Genomic DNA, 17986 nt, shown 5'->3' on the forward strand with positions numbered 1-17986 from the left:
TCCAGTGTAACTCATTTTGGATTTGTGGTCTCCAGTGTATAAGACAATAAACATGGAAGTTTGTGATAGCAGGGAGAGAAAACTAACACAAGTCCCCTACCTCGGGGGGTCTGGGAGAATTGAATTAATAACCAAGAATTGAGAAAGGTAGGAAACATCTGGTAGTAGGAAGCTCATGCATGACACAGCATGATAGAGAATACAGGGGTTCTGGCCAGGCTGGACACAGGGCACAAGCTGGGAATGACAGAGGTGTCTCTAGATGAGTATTATAAACCAGGACAAAGAGCAGAGATTTTTTTTTAATCTCCCAACAACAGGATAACTATTATAGGAGTTTTAAGCAGATTTTGACATTTTCATTTTAAGAAAGAACACTCTGGTTATATTGGTCAACAACACCATTCAGTAAATATTTATGGAATGTGAAAAATGGGTTGGAAGAGGACCAGGTAAACTAGGAAGAAGGCTGCAGTTATCTAAGCAAGAGATGATAAAAGCCAGAGAGAGCTTAGTTGGAAGACATAATGGACTTGAAGGATATTTAGGAGACACAGTGTGTATGGTTTGATGATTTGTGGATGATTTGTGATGTGGATGTCAGCAAGCTTTTCGATCTGAGAGGATGCTGTTGCTGTCAGCCAAGATAAAAAGAATGAGAAAAGAAGGATATGGCCTATCTTTGAAAGGGGGAAATTATTACTGTTTTGAACAAATGATAGTGACAATTGCAATCTATCAAGACCATATGATGTGTTAGCTTTTATATACTTTTTTTCATTGTATATATTTAGGGTAATTCAGCATGCAATTTTGATATACATAGTAAAATAATTACTACAGTTAAGTACATTGACCCACTGATCACCTTGCATACTGTGTATCTGAGCACCTGAACTCTATTTTTTCAACAAGCTTTCAGTATATAATACAGCATTATTAACTATAGTCTTACTATTGTAAATTAAAATGAAAAATCTCTGGGCAAATAAAGCCAGTTGAGCCTTAAAAGTGACTTTAATTTTGCTTAATTTGCAATTACAGCAAAATCTAACTTGGGCTATTTCTTGTAAATATCTATGTTAAAAAATGAAACAAAGCTAACCAATAAGAAGTTATCAAGTAATCTATATAGTGAGGGACTTTCATTCTAAATTACTAGTAATCTACATATATGGACAGACCAAAAAGGCTATTACAGCTGTAACCAAGCAAATATTTTCCTTGATTTAACTTCATATTCATCCTCTAAAGATTTCTTCTTACATTTCTTTTGGGTAAAGCTCCAAGCCACTTGTGGGTTAGAGAAGTATCATTCATGAATTGCTGCTTTATCCAACAAATCCTTTATAATTTTATAGTGCCTCGGTTTACCACTTAACAGTCCTCATTATATACACTAGATGCCCAGATTTAGGCTTCTTATATAACTCTGTAAGTCTGACCTACTTCTTCTCCATTTCCTCCTTACCCCCATTCTGGTTATCATCGTTGTACTGTATGTGTTCTACCTTTGAGATTCTACACACATGAGTTTATGCAGCATTTTTGTATTCTGCAACTGGCATATTTCTCTCTGTGTAGTATCCCCCAGTTTCATCCATATTGTTTCTAGTGGCAGCATCTTCTTTTTAAAGACTGAATAACATCCCATATACACACACCACAATCCCTTTATCCTTTTGTCCATGATTGGATACTTAGGTTGTTCGCACATCCTGGCTATTGTGAATAACACTTCCACGAGAGTAGAAGTTCAGGTATCTTCTCAAGGAGATAGGCGCTGATTTCATTTCTTTTGGGAATATACCCAGAAGAGGGGTTAGAGAGCCTTATGGTAGTTCTAGTTTTACTTTTATGAAGATGCTCCATACTATTTTCCATAGAAGCATTTCCAATGTACAGTCCCACAAAATGGTACAGTTGCTCCTTTCTCTGCACCTTCACTGATGCTTGCCTCAAGTCTTGTTGATAGCAAAAAGGACACAGCAAGGTGTGAAGTGAGAGCTCACTCATTGTAGTGTTAATTTCCATTTGGTGATTAATGATGTTGAGCGTATTTTCATATACCTGTTGACATTCATATGCCATTCTTGAAAAAATATCAGCTCAAGATTTTTGCCCATTTTTAAAACAGATAATGTTAATACTCTGCTGTTGAGTTATGTGAGATGCATTACCAGTTATCTTTTGCAAATATTTTCTCTAGTCCAGAGACTGTGTTTTCCTTTTGTTGGCTATTTCCTTTGCTTTTTAGTTTGATATAGTTCCACTTTTTTTGTTTGTTTGCTTTTATTGCTTCAACTTTTGGTGGAATATCCAAGGAAACATTGCCAAGATCAATATCAAGTTGCTTTTCTCCCGTGTTTTTTTTAAGGAGTTTTATGGTTTCATATATTTAATCCATTTTGAGTTGATCTTTATGGATGTGTAAGATAATGGTTCTGTGTGACAAATGGTTCTGTCAAGTTTTCTTGACTAAGGACAAGTTTTTGTTTATTATGAAAATATATGTGTAATAGATTATATCTGCTTGGCCGTATAAAGGAGTATGATTTCTTTCTGTCACTGTAAATTACAGATCTCCTAGGAGATCGTTCAAGGTTCACATCACATTCTAGTCTAATGTTTATTTAACAAAAAGCTTTTTATTTCTCTACTTCCTTTGTGAATAGGATTTCTGTGTTGGGAGAATGTTTTTGTTTAGTTACATCTTTCCAACACATATTCCCAGAGTGGCTTGCATGGGTGAAACTCCCCCTTGTTTCTGTGACATCACTGTTTACTGTTTTGTCCTAGGTCACTGGCACAGGTTGACCTCTCCCCCTGGTGCATTTGTTAAGGGCACAGAGAGACTGCAAGTACGGGGGTGCTAAGTAATGGTGCTGAATTTTGAAGAAAGTGAGATGGGGAGTCACCAGCCAGTTGAAGGATTCACTTAGCAGCAGACACAGAGGGCTCTTCCTCTAATGGAGGCAAGAGGGTAGAGAAGGAAGGATGGGAGCTTGCAGACTTGAAGGATCCTGAAGGAAAGGGTAGATGTTGAATATTTACATTTACTGCTCTTCACAGACTATAGTAAACTGGAGGCAAAGCGATCCATTAGCAGAGGACCTTAGTTCAAGAAGCTTAGGAGAAAGCAAAGAGATCGAGCATTGTGATTTAAACCCAAAGAGATGCGTAAGACCCAGGTTGACATCATAGCATTGTTGTGAGGTTGAAATGAGTTGATGCTAAAGATGTGATGTCTTTGTGCTGCTCAGGCTGCATAACAAAATGCCCCATACTGGAAAATTTTGTATAGAAATTTATTTCTTCACAGTTCTGGAAAGCGGCCCTTGCCAGGTCAGGGTGCCAGCATGATTAGGCTCTGTCCCTGATGTCCAACAGATGCTTCCTTGCTGTGTCCTCATGTGGCAGAAAGAGATCCTCTCCCTGGTGCCTCTTCTCATAGGTACAAATTCCATTCATGAGAGCTCTACCCTCATGATTTAATGACCTCCCAAAAGCTCTGCCTCCAGATACCACTACATTGGAGATTAGATCTGCAGCACAGAAATTTAAAGGTAACACATTGTGGCTGTAAGGGCATAGTATCTACTTGACTGGTTTTGACATCAGCCCAGGAAATCAATAGAGCACATTTCTGAGTGTTTCTGGGTAGGCTGTGCAAGTGTGGCTTTAGGATCTATGTCTGATCTTTCATTCCTTCCTTTTTGGCACTGTTTCCCTGCTCCCTTCCCAGGAATCCTGAAATGAGAAGCTCTCCTCTGCCACACCCTTCCACCATGATGCTTCTGCCTTGGAGCAAACCAACCACATCTGAATCCCCTGCAACCATGAGTGAAATCAAACCTCTCCCCCTTAAAGTTGTGTGTGTCAAGTACTGGATCTCAGCAACAAGGAGACATACATTCAACCCATCACACATGCCCAGCATATGACTTAGCAAACAGACAGTCAGTAAATGGTAATAGTATCACCCAGGTTCAGACAAGCAAACACTGCAAGAAGGTGCATGGTGAAGCTTGTTGATCCATTGAACAGAATAAGAATAAAAGAGACTCTAGTGTGGAAGCCAATTCCTTTTACAATTCAGTCCAACAAGTGTTAAGTACCCAGTGCATTCCAGGTATGGTGCTAATATCTTTATACAGTTTAACCCATTTACTCCCTTTGGTCATTTATGTTAGGTTTTATCATACTCATTTAACAGATGAGTAGATTGAAACTCAGAAATCATGCAACTTTCCAAAGTTTCATGGCTAGTACCAGAGAACTAGGGTTCAAATCTTGATATATTTGACTCTTTAATTCATGTTTTAACCACTTTAACCCCAGTAATGTTCTTAACCAGCGCCTCTCTGAAAAAAAAGTCATTCTCAGGCAAGATCAAATTTGAGCTAGTAGGTGACTCAAGAAGGTGGAAAAACACCTGCCATGGGAAAATGCTTTTAACATATTAACTGTAAAAAAATATAGAGAGACACTTTGATGCTTCATGGGCATCTTAACTATCTCATCCACCTGGGTTATTCCTGTCTTTCACTGGGTCTGACCAGTCACTGCACCTGAGATATTGGCAAAAGCCACATGGCCATCTATAACTCTACCTGGTAGAAAACCAGAAAACAGGTGGCTCCCTCACTTTCTAGCATAAAACAGTGACAATTCGGGTTACAGTACTGTACACTCACTATATTTGTGTCTAGCCCCTGCAGAGGACTGCAGGGAACTTCTGCAAATTACTGATGGAGTAATTAAGTTAAACCCAGCAGCTATAATTTCTCTTAAGTGAAAACACCTGAGTCCTTCTTGCCAGGAAAAATATTGTACCTTCAACTTCACAAAGCTTTCATGAAGATTAATAAATTGAGGTTTTAAAAGGTGGTTGAGAACTCTGGATAATTATCTACATTGTAGGATTTAAAAACCAAGGAAGATTTGCATTATTGAGGCACTTATTTGAATTACAAAAAAACAAACAAACTAGAAGGAGTACTGAGCTACATATTAGCCACTTGCCCCTCGAGGACTTAAAATGTAGCTAGCATGACTGAGAGACTGAACTTACTTTTATTAATTTAAATTTAAATAGCCGCATATGGCTAACGATTATATAATACACAGTATGGCTTTAGAATAATCATTAATTAGGAAATTTAATATGCAAAGAGTCTAGCCATGGAATGGTAATCATGATAACAATTACAACGACACATGATTAAATTATCATTATAAATATTTTAACATCTAGAGGACAGTTTCCCAATTAACACTTTCTCTCAAGGAAATATGGAGAATAATAAGATGTTTGATTAAACAACACTAAGAAGGGCTTGAAATTTTAAGCCTCATAGCAGTAGTTTCAAAAAGCGCCTATTTTGGGACAAAGCATTAGAACTAGATGCTATTGTTTATGTGAGGGGTATGATAGGCTTTTGCTATCACATCTTGACTTTATTCTTTGTCCCTCAACTGCCCTGTCCTTTGTTGTTTTGCCACTGATCTGCAATTCAGATTTAATCAGGTATCCTATATTTCTACTTGCTATATCCGATAACCTCAAAGGTTATCAGAAGACCCTAAGAAACAATTTCTATGATAGAGCCTAAAGCAATTGTTCAAAAACACTTTTATAAGCATATGAGAGCTGAATTTTATTTTGCCAATACAGGGACTCAATCTCTGGGTCTTTATATAGAAGACCAAAGCAGTATATTCTCATAAATGTGTTTTAGACATCTAGATTGATATCAACTTGTAGTCATGATAATTAATGAAAATAAAAATTTCAAATTGGGAACCAATGATATTGTTTTGGGGCCTCTGTGAGGTACCATTTAATGATAAGAGATCATGGTAAATTGCTTGCCTTTCATGTCCAGAAAGCAAAGAGAAAGGATGGAGCGAGGGTCCCATACCCCTTCAAGGATGCACCTCCAATGGCTTCCCCATCTCCCAAAGGTTGTACCACCTCCAAGTAGTGCCATAGGCTAGGAACCAAAACATGAACACATGAGTCCTTGGGGGACATTTAAGATCCAAATTATACCATTCTCCCAGCCAGAGTACAAAAGACTCATATTTCATTAGATTCATAGAGGGTTTTGCCTCAATAGAGAAGCAAAATTAGCCTAGAATAAAGAAATGATACACTTAGTAGTTCATACATGCAACCCCAGCTATTTTGGAGGCCTAAGCAGGACGGCAAATTCAAAGTCAACCTGATAACTTAGCAAGGCTTTCTCTCACAATAGAAAGTAAAAAGGGCTGGGGATATGCTTCAGTGTGAAGGCTCTGCATTCGATCTTCAGTACTACAAAATTTAATTAGTTAATTAATTAATTGAAAATTGCTCTGATTACACATAAGAAAAATAAGCCTCAAAAGAATTAGCCTTCAGCCAAGCGTGATACACGCCTATAGTGCCAGCATTTGTGAATCTAAGGCAAGAGGATCATTGCAAGTTCAAGGCCAATCTGGGATACAGTGAGTTTAAGTCCTGCTGAATTACATAGCATGACCTGTCTTGAAAAAGAAGAAAAGAAGCTGGAAATAACTACAAATAACTACAACATAACTGCATCCAAGAACAAAGCTCAAGAATGTTATAGCAATGTTATAGCCACTCAAAAAAGTAAACATTCAAAATGTTTACTATCTAACCAAAAATTACAATACAAGCAAAGAATCTTGTATTGCAAAGAAAATGTGACCCATAAAAAGGAGAAAAATTAATCTCTATAAGTGGACAGCAAAATGGCAAAGATGATAGAATTAGTGGATAAGAGTAAGAAGTGCTATTAATACTATGTTCCATATGTTTAAGAAAATAGAGGAGAGATGGTATATATTAAGTAGTCATTAAAAATATAAAGACAGTTTTAAACAAGCCAGTTCAAGCTATTAAAAATGAAACCTACAAAATCCAGGAAAAATATGCTAAAAGGAAAAGGGCAAATTAGACATTACAAGAAGAAAAATTAGTCAAACTAGACTTGCAACAAAAACTATCTAAAATGAAGCACAGAGTAGAAAAATAGACTTCAAACAACTGCAGCATTGACAACTTTGAGAAGCTTAAAGTATATGTAATTAGAATCTTAAAGAAGAGGTAGGGCAACTGGAAAAACAAAATTAATACTTAGAGAAATACTAGAAAAATCCTAAAATTATGTGGAAAAACAAAAGACTCTTAGTTTCCTTGTCACTGGGACAAAATACCTGACACCAGCAATTTAAAGGAAGAGAAGCTTATTTTGGCTCATATTGACAGCCCATGGTCAGCTGGCTGCAAGTCAAGACAGTATAGTGGAGGGGCCTAGGTGGAGGAAAGCTGCACTCCTCAAGGCAACCAGGAAGTAGAGTGTGCGGGGAAGAGCCAAGGGAACCCTTCCAGGTCACACCTTGGTGACCTTCTCTTCTGACCAGGCACTGCCTCCCAACAGCAAGTCAACTCTTAGCTTCATAATCAGTCACCTATCAAAAACCCCACTTCTGAGCACTTAAGGCTCTTGAGAGTTACCTAGATATAAACCATAACAATCCTTAAAAGCCAAAACAATCATGAGCAGGAAGAGAAATGCTGGAGTTATCACCATATTTCTTTGTAAAACATACTGCAGAGTCATATTATTGGCATAAAAGCAGACCTGGAACTGAATAGAAGATCCAGCAATAAATCCATGCATCTTTAGCCAGCTGATTCTCAACAAAGGATCTAAAACCATATATTGGAAAAAGGATAGCCTCTTCAAAAATGGCATTTGGAGGGGCTAGGGAGTTAGCTCAGTGGCATAAGTACCTGCCTGGCAAGCATGAGATTGTGTGTTCAATCCCTGGTACCTAAAAAAATGGGATTTGGAAAACTGGATTATGTACAACATCAAAGCTGGAGCTGGGTATGGCTGTGCATGACTGTAGTCCTTGTAATCCTAGTACTTGGGAAGTTGAGGCAGGAGAATTGCCACAAATTTGAGGCCACCCTGGGATACAGAGCGAGCTCAAGGTCAGCCTGGAATATTTAGTGAGAACTTGTCCTAAAAAAAAAAATCAAAACTGTCTACCTATCTCTTTTCCTATACAGAAGTAAACTTAAAAAGGATACAAGACCTTGATACAAGATTGAAATGTTGAGCAGATGTGCACACACACATACGCACACAAAGAAATTAAAAACTACAAAACTCCTAGAAAAAAACATGGGGGAAACACTTCACAATATTAGAACAGATAATTATTTACTGGAAAGGTCTCCAAAAACAAAAGCAAGAATTGAAAAATACATATATGTATTGTGAGGCATTCATCTGACAGACAATTAATATCCATAATAGGTAATGAATTTAAAAACTTACACAAATAGTACAACAATAGATGAGCATGGCCACTATGGAAAACAGAATGGAGTTTCCTCACAAAAACTGAAACTAGAACTACCATATGATATAGCTATTCCACTTTTCTTAGTTACTTTTCTTTCATTGCTGAGACAAAATAACCAATGACCAAAGTTAAAGGAGGAAAGATTTATTTAGCTCACACTTTGTAGAAGTTTCAGTCTAGATAGTTGGCTGGCTCCAATGCAGGTTGGCACATATCAAGGAGGTAATAGTTCATAGTGGACAGAGGGTAGCAAATCAACAAGCAAGGGGTCTTAACAGTGTCTTTCTGCTCCTTTTATCTTATCCAGACTACTCACATTCCTGTTGCCCTTAAGCCTACCATTGCTCCATGAATCAGTCCCAGCATTCCACACTCTAGATTCAGTCACTTCTGAAAAAGCCCCACCTATGACTGCATATGGCTTCTGGGGGTTATCTAAACACAAGCTATAACATTACACCCTAGTACCTCAAGGACTTATTTGCTTAAAAAATCCAAATTCAAAGTCTCCTCTGAGATTTAAACCAAATTGTTAGCTGAAGGCCCCCATACAAATGAAAAGAAAGTTAAACACTTCCAACATTCAACAGCACAAGATGGACATTTCTATTCCAAAAGTTACAAACAGGGGTTGAAAAGGGAATCAATGCAAGTCCAAAATCCAGCAGAGTAAATGTTAAGTCTTAAAGTTTCATGTGCAATCTGTGGCAAAATGTGAACTCCAAAGGATTTGGGTGGCTCTGTCCCTATGGCACTTCTAGTGATTGCAGTTACCATGTCTTCTATCTTGAGCTAATTCTGCCCCCTCCTTGTAGTTTCCCTCAGATGATCCATGTTCCTGGCTTTTCCAAATAGCTGAGGTCTCCACTGCACCTCTGGCTTCACAGTCACACCTTCACACACTGCCCTCTCAGGGGCACGTTGCCTGGCCTCTTGGGCCTTCTGAAATCTGGGTGGAAGCCTTCCTGACCCCACAGCTCTTCTATTCTGCATGTACCTAAAACCAGCATGATGTGGATGATGCCAGTATTTGCTGCCAGCTAGAGGAATAACCAGGCTTCCTTCTCTCTTGGATGTAGGAACCAGTGCCTGGTAACCAAATCCTGAAGAATAACTTCCCTAGGCTGCCACTATTCTTGAATGGCATGCTATGGGGCTGTCTTTCTGAAGCAAAGATTTTCACCTTGGCAATTTTGAGGCTACAAAGGATAGAGTACTGTTTTTTGTCAGATCCTCAGACCATCTTTTCTAGTTTTCTATTCCTTCTCAGCAATCAAGGTCTCCTCTGTTCTATCTTTGCAGGCTGCCACTTTACTGGAGCTTCCTTTCTGTCCAAACTCAAATGTTTTAAATCATTCTGCTGGGCTCTTTGCTCTTGATTGTCAACACAAATCTGGCTAAAAGTCCCTACAGTAGCCATATCACTGCCTCAACACTAGACTGCTTTGAAATTTCTTCTGCCAGATTAATTAGTCAACTGCCCTTAATCTCAGTCTCAGGCAAAATCTCTGGACATGACCAAACACAGACAAACTTTCTGCCCAGGCATAACACATACCATCTGAAGTCTAACAACCAGTTCAGTTCTTCTTCCTAGCTAAAATCTCCCAAACTTGATCTTTACTGGAAAGATTTCTATCAGTCTTCTGATCTTCTAAGCCTTGATCAGAATCTCCCATCTAGTACAACCTAAGGCATTCAAACTCTACTTTTTCAACTGGCATCTCTAAACCTTTCTAGACTCTCCCACAAGCCAGTTCCAAAGGCTCCTGAACCATAAGGTCAGGCATAGTCACAGCAGCTAGCCCACTTTTAATACCAAATTCCATCTTATTTTTCTCTGGTTGTTGAGACAAAATAACCAATGCCCAAATTTAAGAGGAAAAGTTTATTTGGCTTCCAGTACAGAGAGTTTTCCATACTTGGCTGACTCCAAGGTAGAGTGGCACAGCATACAGGGGTAACAGAGAAGAAAGAATTCACATCAGAGAGAAGATAGCTAAGCAACAAGGAGTCTTAACAGTGCCTTCCTGTCCTTTTAATCTTATTCAGACTACATAGGGCCAGTAGCACTCACACCCTTAAGCCTAGTGCCCTTGAGCCTAGTGTTGCACCATGAATCAATTTCAGCATCACACACCTAGATCCTGTCATCTCTGAAAAATCCTCACCTATGACCATATGAATCTTTGCGGGACATCTAAACACAAACAATAATAACATCACTCCTTGGTACATACTGAAAGGAAATGAAGCAAGAGTATAGAAGAGACACCTGCACACTCATGTTAACAAAATATTTGCAGATAACATTTTCACCTGAAAAGAGAAAATTTGGAATCAGTTTAATTTGGGCCTCAGAGTGTTTCAGTGGCACTAAAACTGGTAAGCGTGGTGGCCCGAGTTCTTCAGTGACATGGTGGCAAAGGAACCCCATTTTGAACAAATAGTTTGCAGCAAATATGATTGTAGAGCCATGCTTGATGATATGAGGGGAAGAATGTGCAACACCTGAAAGGAACATCTGATGAAAACAGGTGGAAAACAGCTGGTACCAGAAGTGGGAGGTGGGCTTTGGGAATTATTATATGTGGGAACCAAGTGGGAAACCATACATCTCATATCACCACTGTGACTACCACCAGTACATCCACATGAAAGAGGCATAGGGCACTGTAGCTTCAAGTTCTAAATACTGAGAAGATAAAGGGTCATAGAGATGAAGCAAAAGCCTATGTTAGGTCATTCAAGCCTCATAAAATTCGCAAGAGATCTTCATTACTAAAATAAATATCTGTGATAATCAACTTACAAAGAGAAAAAGTTTACTTTAGCCCACAATTTTAGAGGACCCAGTCCAAAAATCATGCAGATCCACAGCTTTTAAGTCTCTGTTGGAGGTACCATATGACAGTGGAATGGGAGCACACAAGAAGAGCTGGGAAGCAGAAAGAGAAAACAAAAATCCAAATCCAGAACCAGACAGGGTCCTATAATTTCATTTTAGGGATCCTCCTCCTGTTAAAGAATTCCCACCAGTCCCCACCACTGAACAGTTCTGCCTCCTCCCAATAGCACTGCAGGCTGGGGACCAATCCTGGAGCACATGGACCTATGGGTGACATTCAAGATTCAAACTACATTCAAGAAGCCTTAAGAAATTTTTGTGTTACTGGGAAGAAGAAGATTTCTGCCTTCTATATTCCAATTCCAAATTTGTGCACATTTTCAATTTCTTATTTCCAGAGGATGCCACGACACAGATTTGGCACCAGCTTCCTATTTCCTGTAATAATTGCAGTCAAACTTTTCATCCTTGCAATGATCTTCTAATGTAATTAGAGAACCACATTTTCAGAAGGTTCAAGCTGATAAAAGCAGCCTAAAAGTGAGGACGTGCTGAGGATCACTGCATGATGTAGTGAGCCAAGGTCATCAATCAGCATCAATCAGGCAACACAGGTGGCCCACTTCTTAAGCACCATTTTGGATGGAAGACGTGCACTTAAGACATGCGATGGGCTTTCTGCCTGTTGACATAATTGCATTTGCCCAGAAAGAACTAATGGTTTCTCAGGATGAGAGGATGATGGCAAGATAGAAGTATCGGTTAGTGGGTAACTGACAATGAATGAGGTTTTAGTGCCATTTATCAAGAGTTAAATCACACATGGATGATTTCTAGGCATAAGTACATCAGTGCTTGGATTTCACTTCAGGTCTCCAGGGGGAATTTGTGATTAACAGACCACCATAGCTTTCGCTTCTTGAAAAAAAATCCCAGAGAGCCACAAAATGTCAGCACTAAGAAATCTCCTGTACTTTGCCTAAAATTATGATTGGTCTTTGCTAGTCTTATATTTGACTCGATAGAGAATTTGTAACATTTGACTCACTGTTACAAATTATCAGCAACAGTCTTTGTCAAGCACATAAAGCTGCTAATTACTCTTATATTAGGCTTCCTAATGAATCTATGATGCAAGTAATTAATTCACTGTCACACTGAAGCAAACTTACTTTCCTAATTCTGCACTCCAGCAAATGTAAAAGTTGGATCTGATTCATGAATTCATTAACTATAAGAGACTGATTTTTTTGGCCCCAATTGTTCAACACTCCCTAAATCTATAACTTTTGCCATATTCATTTCCAGCTCTTTCCACTAATTATGTAAATTGTCCTAATTCATAACTTTAGGCTCGGCCATGTAACTTTCTTTGACTAATTGGATGGGAGCAGAAGTGATAGTTTGTTATTTCTGGGCATAGATTTTAAAGAGATACACATTTTCCTTTTCCCTTTTGGGCTCCTGCCATAGCCAGGAGACTATGTGCTCACTATCCTGCAAGTCCAAAGAGGATGAAAAATGTGTGAAGCAAAGCCTGCTTCACTAGTCTAATCCCAGCCAACTTCAGCTCAACCCAGAGAAGATTGGTCCATCCTCATACTGGCTTTCAGCTCCTGGATAAGATTTAAGTAGTTGTTTTAAGCTGCTGAAATGGGGACTGGTTTGTAAAGTAGCCAAAGCTAAGTGATAAATTATTGATTGAGCACTGCGATGTGTCACACATAGGTTAGGAACAAAACCTACAGAGGGAAACAAACCACGGTCCTCACACCCCAGGAGGGGCCAACCTTACCTGAAGGCCTTGCTCTTCACCATAAGAAACTGCTGTCCAAAAGGGGAGTCTACGCAGAGTCCCCAGCTCTCAGGCTCCAGCATCAAGGTCACCTTATTCATGATTTCAACACCATTCTTGTTGATGATGACTGCCGTGGCAACAGAGAAAGCCAGTTAAAAAAAGTATAAGAATTCTTATGAAAGTCTGAGTAGATAGATTTTCAAAAAAGTTTCTTTTTTGTTTTCCAAAACAAAGTCATTTAAAGATCCCACAGATTTAATTTGAGATGCTGAAAAAGCTACATAAGAAATTCCATGTAAAATCCTTTTCTTTGTAATTTCTGAATCATCAGGGATTCTCATTTCTCCTGTCTGTGGTGCTACACCTACATCAGCACTGTTCATCTCCACGCCTTCTCTTTTTGACCCTCAGATCTGATACTACCAGCCCAAAGGCCACTGTCTGCAAGACACTGCTCAAAATGGCAAGTTTAGTCATGCACAGTGGCCCACACCACAGTTCTATTTACCCAGGAGGCTGAAGCAGGAGGATTGTTCGAGCCCACTTATTCACATTTTCTTTGGGCAACATACTGAAACTCCCCCATATCTAAGAAAAAGGCAAGGCTTTCTTGAAGCTTCTGAGGATGAAGTCTGATAGGATTTACATGGATTTATCCTCGGTTTCTCATCAGCAGAGCTTGGCTGGTTGCTAAAACTGTGCAAGCTTCTTTGCTCCATCTTTCAACAACATCTCACTTGATATCCTGATTCTTGCCTCTTGACTTGGACTGTGGGCACTGCTCTGCACACAGCAAGTATCAAGGAATGTTTCTGGAATGAACTGATGTCACTTCCCAGACCCACACCTCACTCTGCTCCTCTTGATCAGCTACTTAGTGTGGTTCTCAGCACTTGCCTGATTGTGCAAGTCCTTATCTGTCTTCACCTAGATTTGGAATACTCTTTACTTTCCTTCCTCCACTCACGTGTCCCTCTGGGGCCAAAAGTATTTAGGGCTGATCCTCTAAGCTTGTTGTTCATTGGAACCAACAGCTAGTGGGGAATCAGAATCCCAGGCAGCCTCTTTGCTATTGCTGAGAAGGATGTGAGCTCGCACAGCCTCAGCACATCCTCAGCACATCCTCAGGAAGAAGAAAGGATGTGGAGGAATCTGAAACCTGAGTTCTATCTGGGAATACTAACCAGCCGCCGGTGGCTAGGCCAAGGCAAAACAGAATCAAATGCCATCCCAGAAATGTCAATAGTCACAGTGCGGCAGGCATGTTTACAATGCAAATCTAAGTCACTTAGAATTATTGAGGTGTATTTCAGAATATGCAGCTGCTGGCTGTTTAATAGGGATCAATAAATCATTCCAGCACAGAACAAAATTAAAACTCTGCATTGCCATCTGGAGTTCACATGCTGATTAGAAACCAGCTATCTGATGTAGCTACATTTCTCCTCTTGCCCTATTTTTAAAGAATTTCACAGTATTCCAGAAGCACAAACAATTTAGTAAACCAGATTTTTAAAAAGGCATATAATGTTAAGTATATAAATCATATGCACAAATTGAAATAGCACATGGCTTCTTTTACATGAGAAACCCAAGATATAAATAAAGAGCAAAATAAAAGATAATAGGGGAACAAGAAATAGAGAGAGGGGAAAGGAGTGAGGGGGGAAAGGGATGAATAAAAGAATTGAAGGAAAAAAGGAAATAGAGCTCCTGCAAATGAAAAGGTGATTGAGTTAGGAAGAGTAGAGAGGTGGTGGGAAGGGAAAGAGATGAAAAAACAATTAAGGTGTGTTATGTACATATACCAACTCTGCACAAGAAGTGTGATCATGTAGTATCTGCATGTACTATGAAAAATAAATACTTTTTTAAAAAAAAAGACATAAGTGAGAATGCAGTTTAAGTTTGGGCTGCATGTTTAAAAGTTGTCAGACATGGAACAGGTCCTGTTCTGTTTTTCTAAATGGAATTATTTATTTATTAACCCGTTTAACTCTGGAGTTCTACCTTTTTTTAAGGTGACTTAATACTAATTGCCATTTAAACTCACTGTATGCTGGGGACAAATGAATGGAGGTTATGGAATAGTATCCTTTACCCAGTAAATACATGGCAAAGCTGTGTTGCAGGGTGAATCTAGAATGTTCCCCAAAGGGCCATGTGCTAAAGCCTTCGTCCCCAGCTTGGTGCTGTTGGGAGGTGCTGGAACCTTTAAGAACTGAGGTCTATTGGGAGATCTTCAGGTGACTGGGGGCGTGCCCTTCAAGGGGATTATGGGACTGCACCCTTCCTTGCTCTCATTTTTTTCTTCTTCACGATGAGGTGACCAGTTTTGCTCTGCTTTGTCTTTTTGATAAAGGGGCCAACCAACCACGGACTGGAAAATGTGAGTGAAAATAAATCTTTCCTTTTTTAAAATTAACAATCTTTAAGTGTTTGTTATAGTGGCAGAAAGCATATTTTAATTCAATCAGGAAAGCTGGCATGTACAGGAGTCCTATGACAAATACTTTTCTAAAATCAAGAATCTTGCCAGGTGTGGTGGCACAAGCCTATAATCCCACTGCTCGGGAGGCTGAAACTGAGGCAGGAGGATCACTCTAACTTGGGCTACACAGTGAGAAATTGCCTCAAAAAATAAAATAAATACAAATATTTTAAAATATAAATGATAATTATCTTTATGTATTATGGTAAATAAAAATTTCACATGGATACACAGAACACTTTTTTGAACCTTTCTGATGTACACATAACTCTCTATTGCTTTAGTCCTTGTATTTAACTTTACTATACCCCTAGACAGTCTATCCACATACCTCGTACAGGCCATCTTGTTAATTAAATCCTATTAATAGCTATTTCATGCTATGAACAATACAAACATCTGTATTTGTTAAGCAGATAGGTGTCTGGAGGATAAAATTTATATTATTTAACATAGCAACCAGGAGATATATACCTCTTTGGTATCAATAGCTGACACCAAATGAAAACATGAAGCAATTCAGGAAAGGGTTTAACTGTTTTCAAGAATGACAGATCCACTAATGGTATTCTCTAAATGACATTGCCCTGAATTATGCAAGACAACTAACATTTTCTATCCTAAATTCTCCTTCAATATCATTGTCAGAAAGAGACTCACATACTACACAGACCAGTGGTGGGATTGTGGAAGTCAAAAAAGCCAGTAGCCTCCAGATCTCTTTACCATTTCTGTCACCCCATTCCTGGCTTCTGTGTTTCTGCTTCAAAGGTTTCGGGCATCGGTTCCAGCGCCTCCTATGGCAGCGGGCTGAAGCAGTGAAAAGTCAGTAGATTTCCAGCCTTTGGCAAAATGTCTTAACTGGGATTGGAAAGGAATTTTTTTCCACATTAGAACACAAGAATCCTGGATCCTGAGAGAGGATTTTGGTCTTGAAAACCTCAAAACCAGACTAAATTGCTGCGGAGTTGTGCTCCCTATCCTGCCACGCATTCCTCCTCTGAGAATATGAACAAATGAGTTGCCCAAAGGGGAAATACGGGAAAATAGCTTTCAAAATACTATGATGGTCACATAGTAGCTGCCATCTAAACAGCGTTTGTAAATGTTTAATACTTTTTTTTCTGGAGATGGTGCCATCATAGTTAGTTTATAATGGCCCCACCTGAAATACGGGGCAGAGTGAAATGGTGAAGTATTAGGGTGAAGCGTTAGGACTAGAAGATCTATGAGAGAGGCAGCTCACGGACAGTAACATCTGAATGAAAAAGGGACACCTATCTACTTGGTCATTGTTCAGATAGGAAAAGAGGCATAATTACTGTAGTAATAATACAAATCTGCTACAAATCTGGGGGAAGACAGAAAACAGAGCAATAGAAGATGGCCACAGAAAATGAACTCCTACGACAGGAAAATAACTTAGAGATCAGTTACTAAGCGCCTCCTCCCCTTGCTGCATTATACAGATGAGGCCAGAGTTAAAATCACGTGCCCCAACCCAGAAAACATGTAGCTGCAGAATTCTTACCACTTCAGAATGATTGTTTGCCATCAGTAGAGTCTATTGTCCTATTTTTACTGAAACTAGAAGACTACAGAACCCTTGAGTTTATCCTGTTAGCTGACTAGTACTCCATTATATAAAAAATACCACATCTTTTTTATCCAGTCCTTAGTTGATGGGCATTTGGGTTGTTTCCCAGATTTAGCTATTACAAATTGTGCTGCTACAAACATGGGAGCACATATATTACTGTGGTATGATGTTTTCCATTCTTCTGGAAAAATACCCAAAAGGGGAAGAGCTGGGTCAAATGGGACCTACCTCCAATTCTCATTTTCTAAGGAATCTCTATACCGATTTCCATAGTGGTTGTACCAGTCTACAGTCCCACCAGCAATGAAGAGTTTCTTTCTCCCCACACCCTCACTAGCACTTGTTATCAACTGCTTTCTTTCTGGAGATGGAATCTCCATGTTTTAATTTGCATCTCTTGAATGATTAATGATGTTGAATTTTTTTTATATATTTATTTGTCATTTGTACTTCACCTGAGAAGTGCGTATTCATCTCAGATGCCCATTTTTGCATTGGAACTTTGAATTTTGGGGGCCTGATTTTTTTCAGTTCTTTATATATTCTACATGGAAGTCCTTTGTCTGAGGGATAGTTGTGTAAACTTTCCTCCCATTCTATGTGTTGTCTTTTTATTGTGCTGGTGATTTCTTTTCACAAGCAAAAATTTTTAATAAGACGAGATCCCAGTTGTTCATTCTTTGAAATACTTCCTGTGCATTTTGTATTTTGCCCATGAACTGTCTGCCTACCCTTATGTATCTTCAAGATTTCTGCCTACTTTGTCTTCCAGTGGATTTAATGTTTCTGTTTTATTATTTAGATCCTTGATGCTTTTTGACCTTAGTGCATGGTGATAGACATGTGTCTAGTTTTAGTTTT

Source organism: Cavia porcellus, unplaced genomic scaffold (assembly GCF_034190915.1).
Source record: "Cavia porcellus strain 051 isolate PalLab524CR breed Dunkin Hartley unplaced genomic scaffold, mCavPor4.1 scaffold_26, whole genome shotgun sequence".
Lineage (NCBI taxonomy): Eukaryota > Metazoa > Chordata > Mammalia > Rodentia > Caviidae > Cavia > Cavia porcellus.